This window comes from Macaca nemestrina, chromosome 4 (genome assembly GCF_043159975.1).
Source record: "Macaca nemestrina isolate mMacNem1 chromosome 4, mMacNem.hap1, whole genome shotgun sequence".
Classification (NCBI taxonomy): Eukaryota; Metazoa; Chordata; class Mammalia; order Primates; family Cercopithecidae; genus Macaca; species Macaca nemestrina.
In genome coordinates this window covers 130,504,963-130,532,745 of record NC_092128.1, presented here as the reverse complement: position 1 = coordinate 130,532,745, position 27,783 = coordinate 130,504,963, and the positions used below count along the sequence as shown (strand labels likewise).

General features: G+C 48.5%; 1 long non-coding RNA gene across 2 annotated transcripts in view; it reads right to left on the bottom strand.

The window, feature by feature from the left end:
- LOC139362915 (uncharacterized) overlaps positions 1-26,585 on the bottom strand; it is a 35,472-nt gene extending 8,887 nt beyond the window's left edge. The window contains exons 1-3 of one of the 2 annotated variants that reach the window (XR_011622543.1): positions 26,457-26,585; positions 18,921-19,078; positions 5,240-5,340 (exon numbers count right to left, since the gene is read on the bottom strand). This is a non-coding gene — a long non-coding RNA (uncharacterized lncRNA). The remainder of the gene's footprint in view (positions 1-5,239; positions 5,341-18,920; positions 19,079-26,456) is intronic. The other variant, XR_011622544.1, reaches the window with a different exon arrangement.
- Positions 26,586-27,783: the final 1,198 nt, after the last annotated feature.

Here is a 27,783-nt window from a genome sequence, read left to right as displayed (position 1 = left end):
ATGTCGGATGCCTATAATCCCAGCTACTCGGAAGGCTAAGGCAGGAGAATCGCTTGAACCCAGGAGGCGGAGGTTGCAGTGAGCCAGATCATGCCATTGCACTCCATTCTGGGTGACAGAGTGAGACGTGGTCTCAAATAAATAAATAAATAAATAAATAAATAAATAAATAAATAAATAAAAGGAAGCAGTAGCTTGATAAGGAAGCCCAGGCTCTCTCCAAGCCCATGTATCATGAGGGTATGTAACCACAACTTAGACCTTTGGATCAAAGATGTGCCCAGGAGAGAGAGACCAGTTCAGTCTCTTGCCACAACTCTCAAAACCCTCCTTTCCGAAGCACACTTTAAGCTTTTTTGGAAAACCCTTTAAAAAGAGCCAAAATCCTTGCTTAGAATTGAAAAAAATAAATCTTTTTATAAGTGTAATGGCTCTATCACAAAGCATACTAATTCTGCTCTAAAATTACGTTTGCCAAACCCTCCAAGGGGGTGATCCAATTGCACACCCTGAGAGCATGATTCAGTCCTTCTCAATGCTCAAAATGCAACTTTTCTCCCCAACGGCCTCAAACAAATTGACGTATTTATATCCTTACCAATCTGTAAGTTCTCAGGGTGTGAAGGGGCTGTTTACTTTAAAGAGCAGACACAAGTAAGAATCATAATCATGGTTGTTCTGCTCGAGGGTTGAACGCTAAGATCAGACAGAACCTTCTGAGTCCGTGCATGATGACCCACAGGAGTTTGCAAGGAGAGAAGGTAATCTCTTGTTGGGGGTGACTCTGAGGGAGCAAGGCCCACCTCCTACTGCTGATCACTTCAAAATAATTCACTTGTCAATGCATTCACCTAGCCAGTGTGAATAATGGTGGCTGACCTGCACTGAGCTGAGCGCCCACAAGGCATACTTTGCACTGAGCTAAACTGTGCACAGAAGGAGGCATTGAATCCTCATTGCAGGCTTTGAGGCAGGTGCTGGCTTCATTCTCATGGTACCCAGGAGGAGACCTGGAGCTCAAAGAGGCTGAGCTAGGCAGCACAGCACAGAGTCTCAACTCAGGCTCTCAGCCAATGTTTCCCGTGTTCTACTCTTCCCTGGGATCCCAGACCTCTGGGTTCCCCACCCACCCCAACCCCAACCCAAATGCTATGACCTTTGCAGGAAGCTCTCATGACTGGGCGTGGTGGTTCACGCCTGTAATCCCAACACTTTGGGAGGCCGAGGTGGGCAGATCACCTAAGGTCAGGAGTTTGACAACAGCCTGGCCAACATGGTGAAACCCCGTCTACTAAAAATACAAAAATCAGCCAGGCATGGTGGCATGCACCTGTAATTCCAGCTACACAGGAGGCCGAGGCAGGAGAATGCTTGAACCCAGGAGGCAGAGGTTGCAGTGAGTCAAGATTCGGCCACTGTACTCCAGCTGCCACTGCATTTCAGCCGCCACTGCACTCCAGCCTGGGCAACAGAGCAAGACCCTGTGTCAAAAAAATAAAAATTAAAAAATTTTTAAAAAAGGAGGAGGAGCAGAAGGAGAGGGAGAAGAAGCTCCCACGGATTGACTCTGTGCTCAGAGGAAAACATCTTTGTTCAGCAGGGCTGGGTCCTACCCAGGTGTTGCAGGGCAGAGATGCCCACAGCAGTGAGCATAAATGGATCCATCTCCTCCCACCTCCTTCCTTCAGGATGTCGCCACCCTAAACAGCCTGCCAGGGAAACAGCACTTCGCTTACTTCTCTCCAGACTGAACCATCACTGAAGATGTTAATTAACATAAAATATTTGAATTGCTATTTTAATTTTTACTCATACATTTAGGGTTATAGCCAATTGGTGACGATTTGCCTTCTTTTTTCCCATCAGATGTTTGGTCATATCTTCATTTCGGGAAAACTGGACTCATGACACTGAAAGTTGTTATAGGACAACTTTTACACAAGAAGCTGGAGGATGCTGACAAAAGCGTGCCATGAGGGAGAATCCGACCACTTCATGGGGAGAGGCAGATCTTGAACCAGGGGCTTGAGCAGGGACTCCCATCTCTACCACTGTGGGACCCAGGGCCTCAGGCACATCACATGCCACTGAGCCTCAGGGTCCCCAGCTGGGCTGAGAGAGGATGGCTGAGGATCAGACAGGTGACTGTGATCAGAGGGGCCCTCCCCTGTGTTCTCATGACAAAGCTCTGGAAATGCGGGCAACTCTTAATTTTTTTTTAAATTAATTAATTAATTTTTTTTTTTTTTTTTTTGAGACAGAGTCTCACTCTGTCACCTAGACTGGAGTACAGTAGTGCAATCTTGGCTCACTGTAATCTCAACCTCCTGGGCTCAGGTGATTCTCCTGCCTCAGCCTTCCAAGTAGCTGGGACTACAGGTGTACACCATCACACCCAGCTAATTATTTAAATTTTTCTGTAGAGATAGGGTCTCTGTATGTTGCCCAGGCTGGTTCAAACTCCTGGCCTCAAGCAATCCTCCCATCTCAGCCTCCCAAAGTGCTGGGATTACAGGCATGAGTCCCCACACCCAGCCTCAACACCAGATTTGAATAGTGTCCCTGCCAAATTTATGCCCACTTCGAACCTCAGAATGTGGTGTTATTTGGAAACAGGTCTTTTCAGATGTAATCAAGTTGCAATGAGGCCATCTGGATCACTCATCTGTCTTAAAAGAAGAAGAGATAAACAGAGGCACGCAGGGCTGAAGGCCATGTGATAGACAGAAACAGACTGGAGTGATGCATCCTCAAACCAAGAGACCCTGAATATTCCTGGAGCCACCAGACACTGCAAAGAATCCTCCCCTAGGACTTTCGGAGGAACCATGGCCCTGCCAACAGCTTGAACTGCTGGCCTTCTGGTCTCCAGAACTGTGAGAGAATAAATTCCTGTTGTCTTAAGCCACCCAGTTTGCAGTACTTTGTTATGGCAGCCCCAGAACACTCATATAGCGTGGACATTACCAATCTCAAAACAGAGTCAGCACCGAGCAGTGTGCCTGCTGCCAGGAGGCCATGGAGTGAGAACCCTCATGCATCTATGCCTGTAATAGGACTTATCACACACAAAAAATGCCTGCACATATGATGGGAACTACGCAAGGAACTCCTCTAAAACCCCGGGTTCCAGGCTGGGCTTGGTGGCTCATGCCTGTAATCCCAGCACTCTGGGAAGCGGAAACGAGCGGATAACTTGAGGTCAGAAGTTCGAGACCAGCCTGGCCAACATGGTGAAACCCTGTCTCCACTAAAAATATAAAAATTAGCCAGGCACAGTGGCACGTGCCTGTAATCCCAGCTACTCGGGAGGCCGAGACAGGAGAATCACTTGAATCTGGGAGACAGATGTTGCAGTAAGCCGAGATTATGCCACTGCACTCCAGCCTCGGTGACAGAGCAAGATTTCATCTCAAAAAACAAACAAACAACAAAAAAAACCCAAGGTTCCAAATAAGCCCCTCACACAAGAACAGTTGCCCAACAATGGCTGCTTCACCAATTCCTGCAATGAGCCCCTGTAATCAATGTCTTTGTTTCAAATAAGCTTACATGGACTTCTCTTCTTTTTTGTCTTTAAAAGCTTCCCTGGCTGGGCACAGTGCCTCATGCCTATAATCCCAGCACTTTGGGAGGCTGGGGTGGGAGGATTGCTTGAGGCAAGGAGTTCAAGACCAGCCTGGCCAACATGGCAAAACCCCATCTCTACAAAAAAGTAAAAATTAGCTGGGCATTACACACCTGTAATCCCAGCTACTCGAGAGGCTGAGGCAGGAGAATCATTTGAGCCCAGGAGTAAGAGGCTGTAGTGAGCTATGATCACACTGAGAGGTGACAATGTGCTAGCAGCCCTCACTCTGGGAGTCTCCTTGGCCTCCAGCCTCGGTATCCACTCTGGCGGCGCTTGAGGAGCCCTTCAGCCCACCACTGCACCGTGGGAGCTGGCTGAGGCCAGAGCCTCCTCCCTCTGCTTGCAGGGAGGTGTGGAGGGAGAGGCACGGGCGGGAACCAGGGCTGCGCTCGCGGGCCAGTGTGAGTTCCGGTGGGCGCGGGCGCGGGCTCGGGCTCGGCAGGCCCTGCACAGTGAGCGGCTAGCCGGCACCGCCTGCCGAGGGCAGTGAGGGGCTTAGCACCCGGGCCAACAGCTGCGGAGGTTGCGCCAGGTCCCCCAGCAGTGCCAGCCCGCGGACGCCGCACTCAAATTCTGGCTGGCTTAGCTGCCTCCCCACGGGCGGGGCTTGGGACCTGCAGCCTGCCATGTCTGAGCTCCCCACACTGTGGTGGGCTCCCACGGGGCCTGAGCCTCCCCGACTGGCGCCGCCCTCTGCTCCGTGGCGCCCGGTCCCATCCACAGCCCAAGGGCTAAGGAGTGCAGGTGCGGCTGAGGACTGGCGGGCAGCTCCTCCTGCAGCCCTGTGCAGCATCCACTGGGTGAAGCCAGCTGGGCTCCTGAACTGGATGGGGACTTGGAGAACTTCTAGCGGGAGGTTCTAGCGGGAGGATTGTATGTGCGCCAATCAGCACTCTGTATCTAGTTAACCTAGTGGGAACTTGGAGAACTAGCACTCTGTGACTCTATGTCTAGTGCAAGGATTGTAAAGGCACCAATCAGCACTCTGTGTCTAGCTCAGGGTTTGTAAATACACCAATTGGTACTCTGTATCTAGCTAACTCTGTATCTAACTAACTAGCACTCTGTGACTCTGTCTAGCTCAAGGATTTTAAACGCACCAATCAGCACTCTGTCAAAATGGACCAATCAGCTCTCTGTAAATGAACCAACTCTCTGTAAATGAACCAACTCTCTGTAAAATGAACCAATCAGCAGAATGTGGGTGGGGTCAGATAAGGGAATAAAAGCAGGCTGCCAGAGCCAGCAGTGGTAACCTGGTTGCTGGAGTGCCCTTCCACATTGTGGAATCTTTGTTCTTTCTCTCTTTGCAATAAATCTTGCTGCTGCTCACTCTTTGGGTCCAGGCTGCCTTTATGAGCATGAGCTGTAACACTCACACTCACTGCAAAAGTCTGCAGCTTCACTCTTGAAGCCAGCGAGACCAGGGAAGAACGAACAACTCCAGATGCGCTGCCTTTAAGAGGTGTAATACTCACCACGAAGGTCTGCTGCTTCACTCCTGGCAGCTAGACCATGAACCCACCAGAAGGAAGAAGCTCCAGACACATCTGAACGTCTGAAGGAACAATCTCTGGACACACCATCTTTAAGAACTGTAACACTCACCGCAAAGGTCCGCGGCTTCATTCTTGAATACAGTGAGACCAAGAACCCACTAATTCCGGACACAACACAACTACACAAGGCGACAGAGCTAGACCTTGTCTCTAAAAAAAAAAAATAAAATGAAATAGATAGATAAAAGCGTCCCTCAGCCCCGAACCCTTTGGATGCAGCTACAACTGGTCATAGCATACATACATATTCCAGACTGCAATTCTTTGCTATTCCTGAATAAGCTCTTCTTTGGAGAGCTGATCTCTCTGATGTCTGTTTGTTTGTTTTGTTTGTTTAGAGAAAGGGTCTTGCCCTGTAGCCCAGGCTGGAGTGCAGTGGTGCGATCATACCTCTCTGTGGCCTCAACTCCTGAGCTGAAGCCATCCTCCCACTTCAGCTTCCCACTGGGACTACAGGTGTGCACCACCATGCCCAGCTAATTATTTAATGTTTTGTAGAGATGTGGTCTCACTATGTTGCCCAGGCTGGTCTCCAACTCCTAGGCTCAAGTGATCCTCCTGCCTTGGCCTCCAAAAGAACTGGGATTACAGGTGTGATCCACCAGGTCTGGCCCTCTGATGTTCACACAGGAAGCCTCCTATGTTGACAACAGCCTGGTTTGCCTGTAAGTTCAGAACATCCTTGAGCCTACTGACCTTCCCCTAGCCTTGGGACAGGAGAACAGAGGAAGAGAATGGTGGTCCCTGTCTGCCCTGTCTGTATGCTCAAGTTTAGACTGTAGGTCTCACCAAGCCTTTGGAGCCCATGATCTTGAAGGCTTTGTGGGGCAATAAAGAGGGAGCAGCTACCACCTCAGAGACAGTCCCTGGTGCACCGTCTCATCACCCATCTCCTTTGTGACTTGGGGCCGGTCACCATCTCCCTCCCTCAGTGGACTCCCTATTTGATGGGCATGTCAGCACCTGCTCACATGAGGGACCCTTACTAAATGGTGACCAGCAGGCAAGACACAGTGGCAGACACGGTGAGACTGCAGGAGGGGTGGCAGGTGTCTGGTCAGGAAGTCTCTCTTCTGTGCGCACCCCAGAAGAATCCAGAAGGACGGGCTCAGCCACAGTCCAAGGGTTCGGCCACAGTCAGCAGCTGATACGGATGGTTTTTTTGTGGACTACACTTGTCCGCCTTTCAGGGTAATCCGGCAAAGTGGGAACCAGAAGGCAGGCCTGCCTCCTGCTCTGTGACATTCATGGCTCTGGCCTGCTCACCTCCATGGGCACCTAGTCAACTGTCTGCCCTCCCTATGCCCAGTCCTCTCCTGAAGGCAACCTTACTTCAAGGCATCCATGCCCCTGCAGATGCTATGCTGCCCAGAGGGCACAGTGGGTCACCTCTCTGCGTGGCCTGGCCCTGCCTGGACACAGGCTGCTTTGTGCAGGGTTCAGCGGCTCAGAAAATAGGAGCCCCAAATCAAGGCTGATGGGTCATTGAAGCAGAGCCATGGAGCAGTGATGGTAGCCACGCCATGTGGATGGTCTTATGCAAGCCCACTCTTCTCATCTCAGAGCTCCCAAGAGACAAGGGAAGGCAGAGGAGGAAGGTGAGGCTGAGAAAGGGAGGGTAGGGGATTCCCTGAGGCACGCAGCCAGCGTGGGAACCAGGCAGCCCTGGAGCCCCAGGCCAGAGCAGCTGCAGAGACTTGACAGCCTCCCAACAGCCTCCAAACTGCCGTACAGCTGCTGCTCTCCCATCAAGGGAGGACGAATGTTAATTAAAGCATGATTTAGCAAAGAAGGTAAAATTTAAACAAATAGGATGTACTGAAGTGCCGGAGAGGTGATCAGATGGCCTCCTGGCCTCTATTTATTTATCAAACACCTGTCACCTGGCAGCAGGCGCTGTGCCAGGTGCTGGGAACAAGCCCAGCCCACTCCCCGCCCAGGGATGCAGGCATGGAGAAGGAGGGCATTTGATGCATTTAAACCTGCATGCCAGGCCTAGCACAGTGCCTGTTTCTGAGCAGGTGCTCAAAAACCTCTGAGGAATGAATGAATGAATGAATGAATGAACGAACAAATGAATCTACCAGAAGAAATAACATGAACATCTAAATGCAACCAGGATGGGAAGAGGATTTGAGCTATAAAGAGCAGTCAATTCAATCTGCAAGCAATCCAGGAAGGCTGCCTGAAGGAGGCAGCACTTGGTCTAAGCTTGAAAGATTGAGTAGAGCTTTGAGAACTGGAGAAGGAGGCCACAAATCAAAAAGTACACACATTTTTTTTCAGAAGCAGGGGCAGTATTCCTAAAGAGCCTGTACAAGGTCAAACCTAATCAGATTCTAGAACACTGAGGCATTTTTGTAAGTGATAGTGGCTGGGTGCAGTAGCTCATGCCTGTAATCCCAACATCTTGGGAGGCTGGCAGGAGGATTACTTGAGGCCAGGAATTCAAGACCAGCCTGGGCAACATAGCAAGACCCCCAACTCTCCAAAAAATAAAAATAAATAGCTGGGCATGGTGGTGTGAGCCTGTAGTCCCAGCCCCTCAGAAGGCTGCGGCAGGAGGATCACTTGAGCTCAGGAGTTCAAGGCTGCAGTGAGCTATGATTGTACCACTGCATTCCAGCCTGGGTAGCAGAACAGGACCCTGTCTCTAAAAATAAAGAAACAAAAATAAATGGTCCCAGTGAGATCTGGAGGAAATCAAGGAGGCCCAGAGTCTGACCATAATTTCCAAGGAGAAGTTCCAGCTGCTACTCATTTGTGAATTGCTATTGTTACAGATTGGGATTGCTTACTCCTTGGCAGGAGTAGGGGCAGAGCACGGAGTGACCCCTGGAGAAGGGCTCACCCTTCAGTGCTAGGGCTAAGGAGCAGGTCCTGCCCTAGTACCAAAGGACACTGGAGTCTGTGAGCCTAAGAAGGGACACAGGGTCGGGGGCAGAGTGGCAAGAACTAGTGTTCCTGAGTCCCATTCTATCTAGGGTGTGCACAGGAAACAGATTGAGGGACTCGACCAGGAGACAACTGGAGTCTTGGAGAGTAAGTAGTGAGGGGGCCAAGCCCAGCTGTTTATCTTTTTTTATTTTATTTTTTTGAGATGGGTTCTTGCTCTGTCATCCAGGCTGGGGTACAGTGGCATGATGATGGCTCACCACAGCCTAGAACTCCTGGGCTCAAGTAATCCTCTCACCTCAGCCTCTTGAGAAACTGGGACTACAGGTACATACCACCAAGCATGGCTAATTCCTTTTTTGTAGAGATGGGGTATTGCTATGTTGCCAAGGCTGGTCTCCAACTCCTGGGCTCGTGGTTCTCCCACCTCGGCTCCTGAAGGTGCTGGGCTTACAGCTGTGAGCAGTCACACCTGGCCTGCTTCTCCGTACTTAAGCGGTCCCAGCCCCTGCAGTTCCTCTTCTCATGACCAAACTTGGAGAGTTGGGATTGACTGTGTAAGGGAGGTGTGTGCCCTTGGTCTCACCCCAGCGCAGTGGATGGCCCCACCTTCATCAGGTTGCAGTCGATGAACATATAAACCTTGCTGGGCGTTTCTGAGTTCCGTGGGAGTTTCAGCATAAAAAATCATTGTGCTGCCAGACAGGCTCGCAGCCAAAATACAAATGGGATGCCTCAATCCACACAGGACCAAGGGTTTTCACTCTTGGGAACCCTGGGTCAATCCCCTAGCCAGGACTCAGCTTGCGAGCACACTTAAAGAGTCTCTCTCAGGCCGGGCGCGGTGGCTCATGCCTGTAATCCAAGCACTTTGGGAGGCCGAGGCAGGCAGATCACCTGAGGTCAGAAGTTCAAGACCAGCCTGGCAAGCATGGTGAAACCTCATCTCTGCTAAAAATACAAAAATTAGTCGGGTGTGGTGGCGTGCACCTGTAATCCCAGCTACTCATGAGGCTAAGGCAGGAGAATCACTTGAACACAGGAGGCGGAGGTTGCAGTGAGCTGAGATTGCACCACTGCACTCCATCCTGGGCAACATAGTGAGACTCTATCAAAAAAAAAATTCTCTCTCAGTACCCTGAACTCAGAACTTCCCAGGTAAGTTTCAGAGAGGGGTCTGCTTTTTCTCAGATCTTCAGCATTATGGAAAACTTTGACCCATCAGAAGAGCACATCTAAAGACATGTATCACCTATCAGCATCTTATTAAAGGATTTTTTTTTTCAGGTAACAAATGACTCTCATACAAATACAAAGTGAATACATGTCAAAGATCTTCTTTAACTCATTAATTAATGAGGGAATCAGTGAGATATTGCAAATAATTTAAAGAAGGATTGAAAGCATCACAATAAAGACTGCTGAAGCGAATTTGCAAATAGACACAAAACTGATCTATCCATGACATGATATTCATTGCCTTCCAGTAGACACACTTCATTTGCATTTTGATGGATGAGAATCACTTACCTCCTATCAGTTGTCTACAATGTGCAGAGTGGTAAAAGAGCTCAAACACAACAAAAGGCAGAGATAACTCAACTTGACAGGGCGCTACATAATTTTTTTTTCTTTCTTTCTTTAAAAAAAATTTTTTTTTGGCTGGCCTTGTAATTCCAGTGCTTTGGGAGACTGTGGCAGGAGGATTGCTTGAAGCCAGGAGTTCAAGGCCAGCCTGGGCAACATACAAAGACTCTACAAGAAATAAAAGTTTAAAAGTATTACCCTGGCATGCCTAGTAGTAGTAATCCTAGCTACTCAGGAGGCTGAGGCAGGAGGATCATGAGAACTCAGGATTTCAAGGCTGCAGTGAGCTGTGATAATGCCACTGCACTCCAGCCTGGACAACACAGTGAGACTGTCTTAAAATTTTTTTTTTAAATTGACACATTGTAATTGCACATATTTATGGTGTACAATTTGATGTTTTGATACATAAATATGTTGCATAATAATCATAAAATCATATCAGGGTAGATAGCATGTCCATCACCTCATGCACTTATTTCTTTGTAGTGAGACCAGCCTGGCAATATGGTGAAACCCTGTCTCCACTAAAAATACAAAAATCAGCTGGGTGCCTGTAATCCCAGCTACTCAGGAGGCTGAGAGAGGAGAATCACTTGAACCCAGGAGGCAGAGGTTGCAGTGAGCCGAGATCACACTATTTCACTCCAGCCTGGGTGGCAGAGCAAGACTTCATTTCAAAACAAAACAAAAAACCTGTAGTACCTCTCCATCTCATTCAGAGTAAAACCCAAAATCCTTTCATGGCTTCACTTATCTCCTGCCTCTGTGCCTGAAACACACCAGGCACACTCCTGCCCCAGGGTGTTGGCACAGACTGTTCTCTTTGACTGGATGCTCTTCCCCTAGATCTCCAGTTGACTACTCCTCTTGTGTAATGCAAGTCTTTAAAAGTCACCTTCAGGCCAAGTGTGCTGGCTCACACCGGTGTAATCCTAGCATTTGGGGAGGCCAAGGTGGAAGGATGCCTTGAGGCCAGGAGTTCCAGACCAGCCTAGGCAACATAGTGAGACCCCATCTTCACAGAAAGTAAGGAAAAAAATTAGCTGCGTATGGTGGTGGGTGCCACCTGTGGTCCCATCTACTCGGGAAGCTGTGGCAGGAGGATCCCTTGAGCCCAGGGGGTTGAGGCTGCAGTGAGCTATGATCATTCCGTTGCTCTCCAGCTGACAGAGTGAGACACTTTCTCTAAAATAAATAAATAAAAATTTTAAAAACAGTAATAAATAAAAAATAAGTCACCTTCTGACTGAGCCCATCTTCCAGCAGCCTTATAGGATTTTGCAACCCCTCCCCAGGAGCTACCTCTCACTCCTTACCTATACTCACAGCCCCTTACCCAGCTTGATACTTCCTTTTCCCATGATGCTTGGTACCCTCTAGCATGCTGCAGAATCTTTTTTTTTTTTTTCTTTTTTGAGACAGATTCTTGCACTGTCGGCTGGGCTGGAGTGCAGTGGCACATCTCAGCTCACTGCCACCTCCGCCTCCCAGATTCAAGCGATTCTCCTGCCTCAGCTTCCCGAGTAGCTGGGATTACAGGTGCTTGCCACCACCCCTGGCTGATTTTTTGTATTTTTAGCAGAGATGAGCTTTCACTATGTTGGCCAGGCTGGTTTCAAACTCCTGACCTCATGACCTGCCCCCCTTGGCTTCTCAAAGCGCTGGGATTACAGGCGTGAGCCACCACACTCGGCTGCTGCAGAATCTTTTTAAGCATTATGCTTTCTGTTTACTGGTTCTCTCCCACTGGAACATGAGCCCAGGAAGGAGGGCTGGCTGACTCTACACTGCTGTGTCCCAAGCACCTAGAACACTACCAGGCAGCAAACCCCCTCCCCAGTTGCACACAATTTTCTTCCTGACACCAGAAAGCATCTTCTTTCCTAGCAGGGCACACTCTGGTAGCCACTGAGGACAGAGCCTCCACCAAAGCCACGATACTACAGGAGCCAGGAGACAGGACTACAGATGTGACCAGGCAGGCAGAGGAAGGGTTTGCAGCTGATGGTCAGGTCAGGGAGAAAGATCCTGCCCACCAGACACCTCACTCCTACCTTAGACCGGGCTGACATTATTTTTTTTCTTTTTTTCAGATGGGTCTCACTCTGCCACCCAGGCTGGAGTACAGTGGCACAATCATAGCTCACTGCAGCCTTGACCTTCTGGGCTCAACTGATCTTCCCACCTCAGCCTCCCAAGTAGATGGGACTACAGGTGCACACCACCATGCCAGGTTAATTTTTTATATATACTTCTAGAGATGCAGCCTTTCTGTGTTACCCAGGCTGGTCTCAAACTTCTGGCCTCAAGTGATCCTCCTGCCTTGGCCTCCCACAGTGCTGGGATTACAGGCATAAGCCACTGCACCCGGCTAGACTGACATTTTTTGATGGAGTGAAGAAAAGGGAAAAAAGAATATAGCATCCACATTAAAACAGACTGAGGGCTCATATCTTGCTTAATCCATTTAAACTCAAGTGATAACCCCAGAAGAGTGTATTGTGCTTGCTTTAACCTGAAAAGTAGGAATTTCTGACTCTGGGGGAAGATATTGGGAGCAGAGAGAACAAACGCAGCTTGACCACAAAGTATGTGCCAGGCCCTGTGCCTTCTCTGATTACATTTGCACCACAACCTTACGCTGTGACCCATCTCCCAGGTACGGACCCTGGGGCTCTGGCTGGCAAAATGAAGTACCTAAAGCCACCCAGCCAGTAGGATGAGAAGCTAAGAATTCCAACCCAGAACTCACTCCCCACATACCTGGGGTCTCTCCCCTAAGAGGCAGGCAGTCCCAGAGAGCAGTGTCTTTGTCATCTCCTTGTCCCTGTCCCACAGGCTCCACAGCAGAGTTCCCCTCAGATCCAAAGGCACCAACTTTCACAGAAGCTCATGTTTTATGAGGAAAGACAGGGCCCCATCTCCATGGAATAATTTAATCTCAGAGCAGCATGCCCTTGTCTAAGACGACGTCCAGTTGGCTTGCAACCCAATAAGGTCCTGACAAAATTAGCCTCTCAGGGCGGCAGCCTTGCTGTGTGATTTGGGACCAGGCTGGCAGCTGTGGTGCCAGAATCCCAGCCAGAAAAAGGAAAAGATGAGAAAGAAAGAACAAACGGCCTCATGCGGAGAATTATGGTGGAAGGTCCATGCTAGAGGGGGCTGATTCATCTCAGGAGTGCTGTATCTCTCGGTGGCAAGAGAAAGGACTTCCAGGGTCACGCCTGATTTTAAAACCTGGGTGATAGTGTTTGCCCCATGAGAGGCCCAAAATGTGTGCCTGGCAAAATAGCCTTGGGTGCACATGGACAAGCGGCTTCATCACCTTTACTCTCACTTCTGCTCAAGCCAACCACAGACATAGTACATCCACAGCCACATGCCCACCCCAAGTGAAGGACTGGAGGGTATTTGGAGAAAAATCTTCGAGTCTCATTTCTAGCTATCATGGTGCATGGTGGTGAGGCCAGAGAACTGTGGTGGGGCACAGGGAGTGGTGGGGCATGGGGGAACTTGACCTTGACCTCTTCCAAATCTGCAAAGCTCTCTGCTCCCTTGGACCAGGCTCATGCCTTTGGTACCTGATGCCATCCGCTGCTGGCTACTAGAGATAAATACTCCCCCAGAACAATGCAAGGTGTGCATGAAACCCCTGGTTTCCTATTGCCCACTGGAGAAATCTCACTACTTCACAAGACCTCACCAAGTAAGACAGGAACGGCCGAGAAGTAGTTCAGGAACTGTAAACAGCCTCATGTCAAAGTCCCACAGTGACCATAGCCAGTCCTGAGAGGCCGCTCCCACCTTGCAGTTCAGCCTGACTCCTGCCAAGAAGACCCCAGAGAAACCTGAAAAACTGAATTTTCAGCCATGATAAGAAGGGAGGTTGGACATGTCTCGTTATACCCCCTCCCTCTTGGGATTCAGGCACAACTGGCCAGCATTAACACTAAAATAGAAATCATAAGACTGACGGGACAGACTTTGTGGCAATAAGATCTCAAATTCCAACTTGACTCTGGTATAGCATCACATGACAGATACTGGACTCTGAAGGACATCAAAATATTTTACCCCAAAATACATTTCTTTGACATATTTTGAAATGGCCCTGCAAAGCCATCTTTGCTGGTGGAAATTTGCATCATTAGAGAATCTCCATTAACGAAGCCAGGACTTTCCCAGATCTAGGAGAGATCAACTCAGAGTCTGACACCTTTTAAGGTCAGAAAAGGGACATTTTCTACCTCTTTTCTCTGAGGGCTGCCACCCTTCATCTACATAACAAAAGCCTTGGTGTCCACAACGCCTGTGTATCAGTTCATTCTCACACTACTATAAAGAAATACCTGCTGGGAGAGGTGGCTCACGCCTGTAATCCCCAACACTATGAGAGGCAAAGGTGGGCAGATCACCTGAGGTCAGTAGTTTAAAACCAGCCTGGCCAAATGACAGGGTTTCACACCCTGTCACTACTAAAAATACAAAAAATTAGTCAGTCGTGGTGGCAGGCACCTGTAATCCCAGCTACTCGGGAGGCTGAGGCAGGAAAATCACTTGAACCTGGGAGGCAGAGGTTGCAATGAGCCAAGATTGCGCCACTGCATTTCTGCCTGGGTGACAGAGTGAGACTGTCTCAAAAAAGAAAAAAAGAAGAAGAAAGAAAGAAAGTGTACCTAAGGGGGTTGAGTTACAGGTTGGTTTTATACATTTTAGGGTAGCAGGAATTGTAGGTAAAATTATAATTGGGACTAGGGACCGCTTGAACTCAGGAGGCAACCTCTGCCTCCTGGGTTCAAGTGATTCTTTTACCTCAGCCTCCTAAGTGGTGGGAATACAGGCTCCTGCCACCACACCTGGCTAATTTTTGTATTTTTAGTAGAGGCAGAGTTTCACCATGTTGGACAGTCTGGTCTCGAACTCCTGACCTCCTATGATCCACCATCTTCAGCCTCCCAAAGTGGTGGGATTACAGGCATGAGCACCACACCTGGCCCATAGGTACACTTTCTCGGGACCTTTTGAGGCAGTTCCAAGGGCCATGGTTACTCATACTGGCTTGTAATAAACATTTTGGAATATTTTACAGGATTTGTTGTGCTTGTTTCTCTTTCTTTCTTTCTTTCTCTCTCTTTCTCTCTCTCTTTCTTTCTTTCTTTCTTTCATCTTTCTTTCTTTCTTCCTTCCTTCCTTCCTTCCTTCCTTCCTTCCTTCCTTCCTTCCTTCCTTCCTTCCTTCCTTCCTTCCTTTCTCTTTATTTTAGATGGAGTTTCACTCTTATTGCCCAGCCTAGAGTGCACTGGCACAATCTCAGCTCACTGCAACCTCCACCTCCTGGGTTCAAGCGATTCTCCTGCCTCAGCCTCCCAAGTGTCTGGGATTACAGGCATGTGCCACCATGCCCAGCTCATTTTTTGTATTTAGTAGAGATGGCATTTCACCATGTTAGTCAGGTGGGTCTCGAACTCCGACCTCAGGTGATCCACCTGCCTCACCTCCCAAAGTGCTGGGATTACAGGCATGAGCCACCATGCCTGGGCTATTGGGGTTGCTTTTGAAGAGAACTCTACCTGATCATCCACATGGCTGGGGACCTGGGGGCTGGGGGCTGTCTGGGAGATGAATCCATGGCACCTGTGCCCTATCTGCATCACAGGCAGGGGCTGCAGACCTCAAAGGGTGAATCAGAGCATGAGAGAGGTTGGCAGCAAAAGCCAACTGCACCCCAGGGTATGATCAGCCAAATCCAGCCAAGGGGGGCTCTGCAGGACAAATGACCTAGTTTCTTTAAAAAATTAAATTAAATTAAAATGTTAAAACCATCAAGGGTGAACCTATTAAGAGAGATATTTCCTTAGGTCAGGTCCCAGGAAGCAAAGCCTGAGTTGGGAATTGGAGAGGACACAATTTATTGATGGAGGCCGGGGCAAGATGGGGCACAGGGGAAGTTCAGAAAGGATGTGACCTCAGGGCACAGCGAGATGGGATTTAAGGGGTCTGTGGTGAGAAAATTGCCCTACAGAGCTGTCCTGCTGTGAAGCAAGGAGTTGAGGAGGGTTTATACCCACAGGCTGCCTCTGGAGTGGAAGGTAGCTCTTCCCCTCTACTCCCAGGAGGAAGAGAGGCCCTCGGCCGCCATAGCTGTAGGCACCAGCGCTCAAAGCAGCACCTTCATGCCCACTGATCCCAAAGTATGGCCCCACTGGGGGTTGAACCCAAAAAGACATGTAGAAGTCTCAACCCCCCAAACCTGTGCATGTGATCTTGTTTGGAAATAGGGTCTTTGCAGAGGTCATTAATCAAGTTAAAATGAAGTTGTGTTGGATTAGGGTGAGCTCTAATCCAAGGACTGGTGTCCCCAGAAGAAGAGACACAGAGTCACACACACACAAAGGAGAAGGCCGCTGGAGGTGGAGGCAGAGACTAGAGTGATGCAACTACAAACCAAGGAACGCCAAGACCGCCGGCCACCCCAGGAGCTGGAGAGAAGCAGAAGATGACAGTCCCTCAGAGCTTCTAGAAGGAACCAGTCCTGTTGATGCCTGGATTTTGGACTTCTGGCCTCCAGACTGTGAAAGAATCAATTTTTGTTGCCTTAAGCCATCCAGATTGTGGTAATAGGTTACGTTGGCCCTAGGAAGTTTCCTTTTTGGAAGAAGAAGGTGGAGAAAAATGATGTGAATCCTGACAAGTTACTTACCCATATTGGAGATTAACAGATTTTTTTTTTAAGTGAGATGATGGTATTGCATTTGTATTTATATTTTCTTAACAATGCAGTCCTGGCAGGGTATGGTGGCTCGTGCCTCTAATCCCAGCATTTTGCGGGAGGCCGAGGCGGGCACATTACTTAAGCCCAGGAGTTAGAGACCAGCCTGAGCAACACAGCAAGACCTTATTTCTACAAAACATACAAAAAAGTAAATAAATAAGCTGGGCATGGTGGTGCACATCTGTAGTCCCAAATACTTGGGAGACTGAGGCAGGAGGATTGCTTGAGGCTGCAGTAAGCCATGATCGTGCCACTGCACTTCAGCCTGGGTGACAGCAAGACCCTGTCTCAAAAAAAAAAAAAAAAAAAAAAAAAGCAATCCCTATTCCCAATTGCCGATGAAATGATATACGGATAAGGATTTGTTTCAAAATAGTCCTGGTGGTGGTAGGTAGGGGAGGAGAGGGGATGGGGAACTAATCAATGAACTGTCAACGAACTGTTGAAGCAAGGAGATGAGATCATGGGCCTCCTTCATTAACTACAAGACTCTCTCCTTTACGTGTGGGTTTGTATTTTTGTATACTAAAAAGATAAATATGTCAAAAATATATAGAAAAGGCCAGGCACGGCGGCTCATGCCTGTAATCCCAGCACTTTGGGAGGCCAAGGCAGGCAGATCACCTGAGGTCAAGGGTTCGAGACCAGCCTGGCCAACATGATGAAACTTTGTTTCTACTAAAAACAAAAATTAGCCAGATGTGGTGGCACATGCCTGTAATCCTAGCTACTAGGGAGGCTAAGCCAGGAGAATCACTTGAACCCGGGAGGCGGAGGCTGCAATGAGCTGAGATCATGCCACTGCACTCCAGCCTGAGCAACGAGTGAGACCCTGTCTCAAAAACAAAACAAAACAAACAAACAAACAAACAAAAATAATATATATATATATAGAGAGAGAGAGAGGGAGACAGAAAGAGAGAGAGAGAGAGCAGAGGCCATAGAACAGCCTGGGCACAGCTGAGGCAATTTATTAATCCCAGCTGAGCATGGTGGTACACACCTGCTAGTCCCAGCTACTCAGAAGGTTGAGACAGGAGGATCACTTGAGTCCAGAAGGTTGAGGCTGCAGTGAGCTATAATTGCAACACTGAACTCCAGCCTCAGTAATGGAGTGAGATCCTGTCTCAAAAAAAAAATATTGGTCCCCCAAGAGCCTGTGCCAGAATGAGGCAGGGGTGGCATTGACCTGTGGCCCATGGAGGCTTCATCCCTAAGAGAAGTCCCCCTAGACCCCATCCACCAGCCTCCCGTGGCCCACCAGCCCCCTGCCTTCTCCTATCCATGGACTCCCATGTCCTGGGGCCGCCACAAAATTTGAGATAACCCTTCACTGTTTGCAGCCACAGTCTGCCTGAGCCTGATGTTCAGGCTAGGGGTGCACAGGCTGCTCCCATCAGAGGAGATGATGTCCTTCCTCTGAAAGTCCCACTTATTTCCAGCCCAAGTGAAGAAAGTGAATGGGCATCATGGGATTTGCCTGCAGAGAGGGCCACACGCAGGCATATCACTGGGTGTGCAGGGAGCAGATATGACAACGCCTTGGACTCCACATCAGGGTGCTTCATGCAGCCCCAAGTGTGTAACAGGAATAGGACAACAGAACACCCCCATCCCAGCCCATGCCTATCCCCAGGCCCCACCAGGAACAGAGGGCAGCACTAGGCATCTGGAGGACCAGGTGTATGGGAGGGGGCGAACCTGTTCTGGGGACACTGTGGGGTAGCTTCGGTGTCCCATCGGACTTCACTTACAAGACACAACTGCAAAGATGAAACTAGGAGAATGTCAAGATGATGACCACAGAGCATTAAACCCCAAGAGAAGGGCCTTTCCAAGCACGGGGCTCCATGAAACTGCACTGGTCACACACCCAACTGAGCCCAGAAATGAGACCCAAGTGCCATCCACACAAACCTGCATGATGGTCAGGTCCTGAGCATGCTGGTCACTTCAAAGGAAGGATGGGGCGAGATCTAAGGGTGAGTGGAGCCACCCCATTATGGTCAGGGCAGCTTCATTCATTGTCAGCTCTGTCTTTGGAGGTGGCCATCTTTCCAGGATGTAGAGATCTTTTCCTACCTGGGAGACCCCGTTTTCCATGCCCATTCTTCTACCTGCACCAGCAGCAGCCCTGAAGCCCTGTCACCAAGTGTTGGCAAAGTCCCCATAGAGCTGGATGCCCCTTCCCTGGATCCTACAGGTAGGATCCCTACCCCCACCCACAAATACACACACCTCCTCTCCCCAGCCCCAAAGCCATGTCTCCCACCCTCCCTTTCTGGAACACCAAGCACCTCTCTTCTATGATAATAGAGTTTTACAAAGACAGCAATAATGCAATTTTCTAGACTGCATTTTGTAAATTCCTCAAAGCCAGGAAATGCAAATAATTTAGTTTGGGTTTCCTGGGGCCACTATAACAAAGTACCATGAACTAGGTGGTTTAAACAACAGAGATTTACTATCTCACCCTTCTGGAGGCCACAAGTCCAAGATCAAGGTGTAGGCAGGGTTAGTTCCTTCCCAGTGCTGTTAGGGAGAATCTGCTCCGGGCCTCTCTCCTTGGCTCGTATGTAGATGGCTGTCTTCTTTCTGCATCTTCACACCATCTTCCCTCTATGCGTGTCTCTGTGGTGAAATTTCCCCTTTTTATAAGGACACCAGTCATATTGGATTACGGACCACCCTAATAACCTTGTTTTAGCTTGTTGCCTCCGTAAAGACTCTATTTCCAGATGAGTCACTTTCTGAAGTACTGGGAGCTTTCACATATGAATTTGGGGACTCAGGGAGGTGTAGGGCAGGGGTCCGCAGTCCCCCGGCCACAGACAGGTAGCAGTCTGTAGCTGTTAGGAACCGAGCTGCACCCCAGAAGGTGAGTGGCTGGCAAGCAAGAGAAGCTTCATCTGTATTTACGGCCACTCCCCATCACTCACATTATGGCCTGAGCTCTGCCTCCTGCAGATCAGCAGCAGCGTTAGATTCTCGTAGGAGCTCAAATTCTGTTGTGAACTGTGCATGTGAGGGATCTTGGTTGCACCCTCCTTATGAGAATCTAATGGCTGATGATCTGTCACTGTCTCCCATCACTCCACCCCCGATGGGACCATCTAGTTGCAGGAAAACAAACTCAGGGCTCCTACTGATTCTACATGATGGTGAGTTGTACAATTACTTCATTATCTATTACAATGTAATAATAGTAGAAATAAAGTGCACAATAAATGGAATGGGCTTGAGTCATCCCACAACCATCTCTTGCCTCTGTCTGTGGAAAAATTGTCTTCCCCTAAGCCGGTCCCTGGTGCCAAAAAGGTTGGGGATCACTGATACAGAGGACACAGCTAAACTTATAATGGAACCTGCAGGAAAAAACATATGGCAAATGCACACACAAATCAGGATCCCAATAGGTGATCCATTGTCTGTGAGTACCTCGCCTGCCTCAGTTTGGACAAAGACATGCTGATTAATTGTGTTCAAAGGGCAAACTCAAGGAGAGTGGGGACCCCCACCCCAAAAGTGAAGAGTACACAGATCCTAAAAGAAATGGATGCTTGTTGATTACCAACCTGCTTGTTTTGCCACTAACAAAGTGAATTTCATGGCTCACTGGTTCTTAGAACTAAGCATTTGCTATCAGTGACTTCACACATCCTGAGACACCAAAGCTTGACTTATGTAACTCTGCTTCCTCTCCGGGGAGGTAAAAGAAAACTATTGAGCTAGTTAGGCAAGGAGATAAAAGATCCCTTTCTGTTCGTCTTTTGCATTAGCTAATATTTGTATTCCTGGAAAAGTTGTTGGTCAATTGATTTTGCTAAATGGAATCATTTTAAATGCAGCAGGGAAGTCTGTGACTTAAAGGGAACCACACTGAGTTATTTGGAAAATTGGGGTGCTCAGTTGGGGTGGCTGTGTTTGTTCAGAGGGTGCAAGGTGTGGGAGAGAAATCCCACCGTGGGCCCCAAAAGTGATGGCAGCTGATACATATGGGACACTGAGCACAACGCTTAACACATAGCAAACTGTCAGTGACTACCAAAGGTCATTGCCATGTTATGTTCAGTCTTCCCTTTCTGGCTACCCAATGATTCTCCACCCCTCTGCTATGGACTGAATGTTTCTGCACCTCCAAAATTTATAGGGTGAAGCCCTATCTCACGATATAATGGCATCTGGAAGTGGGGCCTTTGGGAGATAATTAGGGTTTGATGAGGTCTTGGGGTAGGGTCCCCATGATGGGATTAGTGTCCTTACAAGACCAGCAAGCTCTCTCTCTCCCTCTCTCCCCACCTTGAGGACACAATGAGAAAGTGGCTGCTTGCAAGCCAGGAAAAGAGCTCTCAACAGAAGCTGTACCCTAATCTTGGACTTGCATCCTCCAGAACCATGAGAAGACAAATTTCAGTTGTTCAATCCACCCAGACTATGCTATTTTGTTATGGCAGTCTGAGCTGACTAAGACACCCCTGTTTGGGGTGTTTGTGCATACAGACCCCTGAAGGCATCTCCCAGGACGTGGGGATCCTCCTTTTTCCTCTTTTGAAAGGCCGTGTGCCAGGCACCATGTGAGTGCCCCACAGGCAGCTTTCCATTTGATCTGCATGAGGTGACGGTTGCTGATGAGGAGACTGGGGCAAAGGACTTTTCCATCTTATGCAACTGACAAGCAGCAAAGCTAGATTCTAGGTTCAGAAGCCATGGCCTCTCCCTGACCACACTTTCACACTTTCTCCCACAGCCCCCGTTTGTCCTCCCATTACCAGTCTTCCAACCACTGCTGACAGGTCCAGATCTGCACCCATGCATGTCCCTGCACACCCCTATCCAGGGCACCGTCCAACTCCTCTCAAAGCACCACCATTTCTCATCCAGAGCCCTGCCCACCCCCAGCCAGAGACCCACCCACTCTCATCCAGAGCCCCACCCAATCCAGTCAGGCCCTGTGAATCCTCATTCAGAGCCACGCCCATTATCATCCAGGGCACCACCAATTCTTATCCAGAGCCCTGCCCACCCTATCCAGAGCTCCAGTCATCCCCATTCTGGGCCTTGTGCATCCCCATCCAGATCCACACCCACTCCCAGCCAGAGCCCCACCCATTCTCATTCAGAGTCCCACCCACCCTATCAGAGCTCCACCCATTGCCAGCCAGGCCCTGTGCATCTCCATCCAGAGCCCCGCCCCTCACAGTCAGGCCCCACCCATGGAAAGCTGACAGTTTCCCTGTTCACACTCAAGTTGCCTCTGCTTCACTAAGTGGGTGTTCCCAGGCCAACACTTTCAGCCTGATTCAATGCAGGATACCTCATTGCATTTCCTTCCCTTTCCTTCTCCCTCCCTCCCTCCTTCTTTTGACAGGGCCTCGTTCTGTTGCCCAGACTGGATGGAGTACAGTGGCGTGATCTCGGCTCACTGTAGTCTGTACCTCCTGGGTTCTAACAATTCTCCTGCCTCAGCCTCCTGAGTACCTGGGATTACAGGTGACTGCCACCAGTCCCAACTAATTTTTGTATTTTTTTTTGTTTGTTTGTTTTAGTAGAGATGGTTTCGCCATGTTGGCCAGGCTGGTCTCAAATTCCTAACCTCAGTTGATCTGCCTGCTTCGGCCTCCCAAAGTGCTGGGATTATAGGCGTGAGCCACCGTGCCAGGCCCCTCATTGCATTTAGTTGTCATTTCTCCTTGATTTCCATGGAGTTCCACACAGCTCCTCAGTGTTGAACGGTTCCACTGTTCTCTTTCAACATAATTTCTCAGTATTTGCCTTTCATGACATTGGCAGTTTTAAAGAATCCTCATCCTTTATTTTGTAGAATGTCCCTGAAATTGGTTTTTAAGAAAATTTTTGTAGAGACAGGTTCTCACCGTGTTGCCCAAATTGGTTCAAACTCTTTGCCTCAAGGGACCCTCCCACCCTAGCCTCCCAGTGTGCTAGGGTTACAGGCGTGAGCTACTGTGCCTCGCTACTGAAATTAGGCTTGTTTGGTACTTCCTCATGATTAAACTTAGGATATGCATGTTTGGCAGTAATCCACAGGAGCTAGGTGCCATCCTCTGTGTATCATGTCAGAAAAATCACATTACCTGGGTTAACTTTGATCTCTTGGCTTAAGAGTTTTGTAGAAATCCTTGGCCAGGTTTCACCTCTGTAAAACTGCTGTTTCTCTTTGTAATTAACAAATATTAATATATTGTGGGGAGATACTTGGAGACTACGTAAGTCTTTTAATCGTATTTAACGTCTACTTTGCCTCCAACACTTATTAATGTGGTGTTTACCAAATGGTCATTTTATGTTTCTACCATTCCTTTTACATCTATTAATGAAAATTCTACTGTAAAAAAAAAAGTGCTGTCATTTTGTCCCATTCATTCAATTATTTGTTATATTAGTATGAACTTATAGCTATTTATTTTATTCTATGGGCTCTAAACTATTACTGACAGATATATGAGAGGTTAAAGAAGAGTGTTTTTGACTTGACATCTCAGGTTTTAAGGAATGAAAATAGGACTGTTGGATAGAGGGGAGGAGGAAACAGCCTACTACATACTGTTTTGAGGTAGTTTCTTATTACTTTGGGTACTTGTAAAGGTTGAGGAATCACTTAATAGAGTCAACAGAGTCCACCCCTCGCATCGGTAGGTGGACTCGGTGCCCTTGAGGTCTCTTCTATCTTTGAACTGCTCTCAATGGCTTAAGCAGAAAACACAGATGGCCACTTCATAACTAACTTAACTACTAAGCTTGCATAGTCAGGGTTAGCCTCTGGTGTATCAGTCACAAAATTAGTAAAATCCAGCAAGAACACCAGGCAAATAGGCAAGGCGTATAGAACTTCAGTGTAAATGATCGAAACAGGCCATTCCTGACTGAGGCAGGCGGACGACCTGAGGTGAGGAATTCGAGACCAGCCTGGCCAACATGGTGAAATCCCATCTCTACTAAAAAAAATACAAAAATTAACCGGGTGTGGTGGTAAGTGCCTGTAATCCTAGTTACTCGGGAGGCTGAGACAGGAGAATCACTTGAGACTGGGAGGCAGAGGTTGTAAGGAAGGAGACCACTACTACTCCTGCTGCCCTCCTCCCCCCACCCCCACCTTGCCTAGTTTACAAGACAGGAGGAAAGACAGAAGGAAACAAAAGTAAGATAAATAGCCAGACAACCTTGGCACCACCACCAGGCCCTAGGAATTAAACAAAGTAATAATAATAACATCAACCCCTGGCCTAAACTACTTGTGTTATCTGTAAATTCCAGATATTGTATGAAAAAAAGCATTGTAAAACTTTCTGTTCTGTTAGCTGATGCATGTAGCCCCCAGTCACGTTTCCCATGCTTGCTCGATTTATCACGACCCTTTCACGTGGACCCCTTAAAGTTGTAAGCCTTTAAAAAGGCCAAGTATTTCTTTCTTGGGGAGCTCAGCTCTTAAGACGGGAGTCTGCTGATGCTCCCACCTGAATAAAAAGCCTCTTCCTTCTTTAATCCGGTGTCTGAGGAGTTTTGTCTGCGGCTCCTCCTGCTACATTTCTTGGTTCCCTGACCGGGAAGCAAGGTGATTAACAGATGATTGAGGCAGCCCCTTAGGCAGTTTATGCTTGCCCTGTAGAGCATCCCTGCAGGGGACTCTGGCGAGCTTGAGCAATGCGGATCCTGAGAGTGCTCCCAGGTAGGCATTTGCCCCAGTGGAACACCTCATCATAGCAGTGCACAGCAGGTCCCCGTGGAGGATCAACACAGTGGCTGAACACCAGGAAGGAACTGGCACTTTAAGTCCAGACATCTGAAACTTAGTAAGACTAGTCTTTGGAACTTGCCCACTCCATTTGAGTGGAAGCATGGCCTGATCACCCACGGTGTGCCTGTACCGGCACTTTGGTCTTCGTTTTTGACTTGACTTGAATTGTTTGATACTTTGGTTTTGGTTTTGACCTGGCTCAGATTTCTGGATACTCTGATTTTGGTTTTGATTCTGGTTTGGTAAAAACTGAAAAGGTGTGTGTGCACCCTTTTTACCCGTTCTTTGTTTTGTGGTGTGCGTGTGGTGTGAGCATGGTGTTTTGTCTCGAGGAAACATGGGTCAGACACAAAGTAAGCCCACTCCGCTAGGAACTATGTTGAAAAATTTTAAGAAGGGATTTAATGGAGACTGTGGGGTTACTATGACACCAGGAAAACTTAGAACTTTGTGTGAAATAGATTGGCCAACATAAAAAGTGGGTTGGCCATCAGAAGGAAGCCTGGACAGGTCCCTTGTTTCTAAGGTATGGCACAAGGTAACTGGCGAGTCAGGACACTCAGACCAGTTCCCATACATAGACATTTGGTTACAGCTGGTGCTAGACCCCCCCCACAGTGGCTAAGAGAGCAGGGAGCAGCAGTGCTAGTAGCAAAGGGACAGATAGCCAGGAAGGATCCTGCTCCACTCACTGAGGGAAATCAACTCCTGAAGTTCTGTTCTACCCAACATCGGAAGATCCATTACAGAAGATGGCACCAGTGATCCCAGTGGTGCCCTCCCCTTACGAGGAAGAAAGGCTCCCCACTCTTGAGCCCAGAGTGCTTATGCCTCTGCAAGACAAACATATCCCTAGGCCACCCAGAGTAGACAAGAGAGGAGGTGAAGCCTCGGGAGAAACCCCTCCCTTGGCAGCTCGTTTATGACCCAAAACTGGGGTACAAATGCCCCTGAGAGTAACCAGTGTGCTTATTGTAAAGAAATGGGACATTGGAAGAACAAATGCCCTCAGTTAAAAGGAAAACAAGGAGACTCCAAGCACGAGGCCCCAGACAAGGAGGCCTCCACCTGGCAGAAGGGTTATTGGACTGAGGGGGACTGGGCTCAAGTGCACCCAAAGAGCCTATGGTCAGGATGACTGTCAGGGGTAAAGACATTGATTTTCTTGTAGATACCGGTGCTGAACATTCTGTAGTAACCACCCCCGTCACCCCCTTATCCAAAAAGACTATTGACATAATTGGAGCCACGGGGGTTTCAGCAAAGCAAGCTTTTTGCTTGCCTTGGACTTGTATTGTAGGAGGACATAAAGTGATTCATCAGTTTTTGTACCTGCCTGACTGTCCCTTGCCCTTGTTGGGAAGGGACTTGCTTAGCAAGCTGAGAGCCACTATCTCTTTTACAGAGCATGGCTCTTTGCTGCTAAACTTACCTGGAATGGGAGTCATTATGACCCTTACGATATCCCGAGAGGAGGAATGGAAACTTTTCTTAACTGAGCCGGGCCAGGAGATAAGACCAGCTCTGGCTAAGCGGTGGCCAAAAGTGTGGGCGGAAGACAACCCTCCAGGGTTGGCAGTCAACCAAGCCCCCGTACTTATAGAAGTTAAGCCTGGGGCCCAGCCAATTAGGCAAAAACAGTACCCGGTTCCCAGAGAAGCTCTTGAAGGTATCCAGGTCCATCTCAAGCACCTAAGAACCTTTGGAATTATAGTTTCGTGTCAGTCTCCATGGAATACTCCCCTCCTGCCAGTTCCCAAGCCAGGGACCAAGGACTACAGGCTAGTAGAGGATTTGCGCTTGGTTAATCAAGCTACAGTGACTTTACATCCAACAGTACCTAACCCGTACACATTGTTGGGGTTGCTGCCAGTTGAGGACACCTGGTTCACCTGCTTGGACCTGAAAGATGCTTTCTTTAGCATCAGATTAGCCCCTGAGAGCCAGAAGCTGTTTGCCTTTCAGTGGAAAGATCCAGAGTCAGGTGTCACTACTCAGTACACTTGGACCTGGCTTCTCCCAGGGTTCAAGAACTCCCCCACCATCTTCGGGGAGGCATTGGCTGGAGACCTCCAGAAGTTTCCCACCAGAGACCTAGGCTGTGTGTTGCTCTAGTACGTTGATGACCTTCTGCTGGGACACCCCATGCCAGTTGGGTGCACCAAGGGAATGGATGCCCTACTCTGGCACCTGGAGGACTGTGGGTATAAAGTGTCCAAGAAAAAAGCTCAGATCTGCCAACAGCAGGTACATTACCTGGGATTTACTATCCGACAGGGGGAGCGCGGTCTGGGATCAGAAAGAAAGCAGGTCATTTGCAATCTACCGGAACCTAGGAGCAGAAGGCAGGTGAGAGAATTCTTAGGAGCTGTGGGATTTTACAGACTGTGGATCCCAAACTTTGCAATATTAGCCAAGCCTTTGTATGAGGTCATAAAGGAGGGGACCGGGAAACTTTTGAATGGGGATCCCAACAACAGCAAGCCTTTCATGAGTTAAAGGAAAAACTTATGTCAGCCCCAGCCTTTGGGCTACCTGATCTGACAAAGCCTTTTACATTGTATGTGTCAAAGAGAGAAAAGATGGCAGTTGGAGTTTTAACCCAAACTGTGGGGCCCTGGCTGAGGCCGGTGGCCTACCTCTCTAAACAACTAGACGGGGTTTCTAAAGGATGGCCCCCACGTTTGAGGGCCTTGGCAGCAACTGCCCTGCTAGTACAAGAAGCAGATAAGCTGCTGACTCTTGGGCAAAACTTGAACATAAAGGCCCCCCATGCTGTGGTGACTTTAATGAATACTAAAGGACATCATTGGTTAACGAATGCTAGACTCACCAAATACCAAAGTTTGCTCTGTGAAAATCCCCGTATAACCATTGAAGTGTGTAATATCCTGAATCCCGCCACCTTGCTCCCAGTATCAGAGAGCCCTGTCAAGCGTGACTGTGTAGAAGTGTTGGATTCAGTTTACTCTAGCAGACCTGACCCCCAGGACCAGCCTTGGGCATCATAGACTGGGAACTACACATGGATAGGAGCAGCTTCATCAACCCACAAGGAGAGAGATGTGCAGGGTATGCAGTGGTAACCCTGGACACTGTTGTTGAAGCCAGATTGTTGCCCCAGGGCACTTCAGCCCAAAAAGCTGAACTTATTGCTTTAATTCGGGCCTTAGAACTCAGTGAAGGTAAGACCGTAAACATTTACACTGACTCTCGGTATGCCTGTTTAACCCTCCAAGTGCACAGAGAATTATATAAAGAAAAGAGTCTGTTAAACTCTAGGAAAAAAGGGGAAAAAAACCACCCAGAGAATGCAACTCAGCTTCAGTGTTTGCAGAGGTACTGAGAAGCACTTCTGCAGAGGCTAAGAGTTGGTAGAAAAAAGCAAGTAATATAAAAAAAGATTCCAGAAATGCTTCAAGGAGCTGACAAAAGCCTAAGTCAGCTTTATAAGAGACTCTATAAAGCATTCTGGCTTTATACCCCATTTAACCCTGAGGCTGCTGAAAATCAGTATATAGTGAATACTTCATTTGTAAAGCAAGCCCAGGTTAACATCAAGCAGAAGCTGCAGGCGTGAATA